Here is a 4,625-nt window from a genome sequence, read left to right on the forward strand (position 1 = left end):
GATGGAATTCTCTATGTCAAAATCCATGCCAAAATGTGCTAAGCAAGTCTCAAGTGCGTCTTCGGAAGATTGAAGGAAAGATTCATGCACTAAACTCTCAATCATGTCCACTTCACATATATCCTCCGAGTCTGCTGGTTGTTGTGCAGCATTGAAAACGTTGAGCTTGATCTTCATGTTACCAAAGGATAACTTCATAACTCCATTCCTGCAATTTATGATAACATTGGATGTGGCTAAGAATGGACGTCCTAAGATGACCGGGATTTGACTTGTAGGATTTTGGACAGGTTGAGTATCTAGAACGATGAAATCCACTGGAAAATAAAACTTGTCAACCTGGATTAACACATCTTCAATAATACCATGGGGCACCTTGATAGATCTATCAGCTAGTTGTAATGTTATTTTAGTTGGTTTTAGCTCACCAAGTCCTAGCTGCTCATAGACCGAATATGGTAACAAATTAACACTGGCTCCTAAATCAAGCAACGCTTTCTGAACCTTATGCTCTCCTATGACACAAGAAATGGTAGGAGCTCCTGGATCCCTAAATTTAGGAGGAGTGTTGTTTTGAATCATGGAGCTGAGTTGCTCTGCAAGGAAGACGTTCTTATGAACATTCATCTTACACTTTTGAGTGCATAAATCTTTAAGAAACTTAGCGTAAGCAGGAACTTGCTTGATAGCATCAAGTAACGGAATGTTGATTTGTACTTGCTTAAACATGTCCAATATCTCATTAAAGTTGTTTCCTTTCTTAACCGGTGCCAGACGTTGAGGAAAAGGTGCTTTAGGCACATAAGATGGCACATGAGTGGTTCCTGGAGAGTCAGTGTTGTTGGACTTTAGATGCTCTAGTATGTCTCTCCATTTCATTTTGATCTTCCGCATTCGACTTTGATTCTTCCCCAGGCATCTCTACTTTGTTCTCAATCTGTTTACCGGACCTAAGGGTAATGATTGATTTGGCTTGCTCATGATATTGTTCTTGGTTTGAATTAGAGCCAATCTCATACTGTCCTTTTGGATTTACCACAGGTTGACTAGGGAACTTGCCCTTCTCTCTCTCACTCAATGTGACAGCAAGTTGACCCAACTGTACTTCCAGCTTAGCAATAGATTGCGCATTTACATGTAAACTCTGCTGGTTAGCTAGTAAAGTATGTTGGGTGTCTTTTTGAAATTGAAGTGAACTCTGCATAAAAAGATTGAGTGTATCCTCAAGAGATGGTTTCCTAGATTGTGGAGGCACTTGTTGATACTGTGAGAACTGCTGAGGTTGTTGACTGCCAACTTGGGAGTAAGGTTGCATAGGGGGATTTCCAGATGGTCCTCCTTGTTGTGGTCCTTTTATCCAAGAGAAATTTGGATGTCTAGCCCACCCTGGGTTGTAGGTGTTTGACTAAGGATCATTCTCAGTTCTCTTAAAGGTGTTCATAGCGTTCACTTGTTCAGAGAGAAATCCTGGAAATGCTGAACTAGATGGACAAGGCTGCGTAGGATGGGCGAGACTAGAACATATGGCACATGACTCGACCTGAGTTGTTTGTGGAGGTCCATTATTTAACATTAAAGCATCCACTTTCTTTGTCAGATTATCAATTTTAGCATAAAGATCTAGCGTGACTCCTACCTCATATATACCCCCTTTCTTCAGTGGTTGAGGACTTCTTTCACCTCTATTTGAATAGTCCCATTGCTGGGAGTTTTCACACAAGATTTTAAAGAAATTCCAAGCTTCGACATCACTTTTGGTCATGAATGACCCTCCACTAGTGGCGTCAACCATGCGACGGTTTTGGGGTGTCAGACCGTCATAGTAGTATTGAACCTGTTGCCACTTTTCAAAACCATGGTGTGGACATTTAAGAAGTAAATCCTTCCATCTTTCCCAACATTCATGAAAGTGCTCACCCTCTTTTTATGTGAAATACGTAATTTCTCTACGGAGGGCATTAGTTTTGTGAACCGCGAAGAACTTGTTTAAGAACTTCTTAGACAATTGGTCCCATGTAGTGATAGACCTAACTCCTAGAGAATTCAACCATGCTTTCGCCTTATCCTTCAAAGAAAAAGGAAAAAGGCGCAAACGGATCGAATCGTCTGAAAAGTTTTAGAACTTAAAGGTGGAGCAAATGTCTAAGAATTCTTTCACATGATGATATGATCCTCCCTATCTGAACCATAAAAGGAGGGCAACAATTGTATGACCGCAGGCTTAAGTTCAAAGTGTGCTGCCATGGTGGCAGGCAACACTATACATGAAGGTGCATTGAATTGGACAGGAGCTGAATAATCTCTAAGGGCTTTAGCTCCATTCTCTTCCGCCATATCAAATAAGATGTTTCTAAATCTTCTACGAAAGGTTCTTTCTATTTCAGGATCAAAAGGTGCTAGTTCTATGTTCAGAGATCTACGTCCTAGCATAAACTATGTTATCAATATAAGAAAGAAAACTAAACTAAGATGCAACCTAAGATGAATAAAACTAAAAATAAAAGTTATGAATTCCTAAAAATAAGAGAAAGCTATGTAAACGAGAATTGGAAGGAAGAACCCGGGAAAAGGAGATGATGAATGTCTGAAGATTTGAGAGCTCCTCCTGAAGATAATCTTATTTAGCAGCTTCCTTCCTCAATTCCTGTAGACATAACAAAAATAAATTGAATTTCCTAAAATAATGCTAGAAAAATCCTAAGCAACAGTTAAGTTCTAAAAAAGAAAGTTTCCAATCTTAGAAATAAAAATCAAAGTTAGTTTCTAAAAAGGGAAAAAATTTCTAAAACTAGAAAATAGAAAGTTACTTGAAAGAAGAATCAAAATCTAAAATTAGAAAATAGGAAATTTCAAAAAAAGAAAGCCTAGAAATAGAAAATTTCTAAAAATAAAAAATAAAAATAAAACCCTAATTCTAAAAATAGAAATTAGAAAAAAAAATAGAAAATTTGGAAAGAGATTACCAAATTAGTAGTTTATGTCAGGTCCCTACAAAACAGGAAATAGGTTAGTTTCTAAAAAAAAATTTAACCTAAAGTTAATAAAAAACCTAAGACTATGAATTATGATAAGAGAGAATCCTAAATCCAATTGGACCGAAACAGTCCCCAGCAACGGCGCCAAAAACTTGATGTTTTATTTAAACCAACCTGATTTAAATGATTTTAAACTCGCAAGTATACAAATCAGATGTAGATATGGTACGTATTACGAGATCGTTCCCACGAGGACTGATTGTCACAATTCAAAATTAAAGACTCTTCTTAACTAATCCAACAAATATTTGAGATAGTAATTGAGTAAACTAAACAAAAATCAATGGAAAAATAACCGAGAATAATGAGAAAAATTCAATCAAGGAGAAGACTAGGACTTTCGAATCCACCTCTAATTATCATAAACCTTGTTCTACCTGTTGATTCACCCTAATTCAGATTGATATCAAAGTAAATAAAGCGCACTCTATGTCCTTCCTCGGGTACACAGAATGTATAATTCCTTAAAGCATATGGATCATATCTTTCCATCCATGGTCAGGCATAGAGAGATGTAGATTCCTGTTTCTTCCTCTATAGGAACCTGTTCATGGTCAGACACAAGCACCTAGAATAATATTTCAAACAACATCCATAACTAGACTTTGGTTGAGCTCTTAGAATGGAAGAGTATGAAAATTCCAGTTAAGTACACTAGAGAAAGAAACAAATCAATTAAGTTAAGATTAAATCAACAAACAAGGATCATTCAAGTTGGAGGCTTCATCTCAGCCCTAGCTAAGGAATTTAGTTATCCATGTGATCAATTAGAAAGTAAGAAAAATAACATTGATGAAATGAAAACATCCTTCTCTCTTTTCTTCTCTTTTTCTTCTCTTTTCTTCTCTTTCTCTTCTCTTGTTTATGTTTTTCATCTCTTTTTATAGCTGATGGAGTGGCTGGAATGGAGAAAATCGAGTTTGGAAAGCTGTCATATGCGCAGCGAAAGCCCTTTTCGCAGCAAACTTCTGTACCTACATAAGTCCCTCATTCTTTGCACATTATCAGTAAAATCAACGCCTCCTGGGACGTTTTTGGCTGGTCTATATGATGGACGGATCAGATCTTCCATCTGATCGACGAGGGTGGGCCACAACCGCCCGGAAGTCCGTTTTTCGCGGACGTGCATAAGCCTTCGCACGTCCGGCGCTGTGATGCTCGGTGGGCCCCACATAAGCATTTTCAGGGAAATCCAAGCCGTCTATTGGATGCACGATGAAATTTCGGTAAAATATGGATGGTTTTGAACATCCATTAACGCGACCCATAGAAGAAATTACAATAAAATTAATTTTGAACGTCATAGGATAGTCCACTTGTGGCCTCTGTATCTCACACGTGTGCATGAATGGGCACAAAACGTAAACATGGTTTTGTAGTTCTCAAATCTGTCTACATGATGAACAGTCTGGATTAGACGTACGTGCTATCAGTGGGGCCCACAGAGGTCCGTAAAAACAGACTTTCCGTTCGTTACACAGCGCCTAAAATGGAAGCTTCCGTTTTTGAAAAGAAGTAGCGGGTCAGCACTGCTGACCGACTTTATTCGTTCGGTGCACTTCAGGTCGTGTGTATACTATGTACACACGA

The 4,625-nt window shown here is 38.2% G+C and overlaps 1 non-coding gene across 1 annotated transcript; it reads left to right on the plus strand.

The window, feature by feature from the left end:
- The first annotated feature begins 1,850 nt into the window (after positions 1-1,850).
- Positions 1,851-1,957, plus strand: LOC131232018 (small nucleolar RNA R71). Its single transcript, XR_009164626.1, has one exon. It is a non-coding gene; the product is annotated as a small nucleolar RNA R71 (small nucleolar RNA).
- The last annotated feature ends 2,668 nt before the right edge of the window (positions 1,958-4,625 follow it).

Source organism: Magnolia sinica, chromosome 17 (genome assembly GCF_029962835.1).
Source record: "Magnolia sinica isolate HGM2019 chromosome 17, MsV1, whole genome shotgun sequence".
NCBI lineage: Eukaryota > Viridiplantae > Streptophyta > Magnoliopsida > Magnoliales > Magnoliaceae > Magnolia > Magnolia sinica.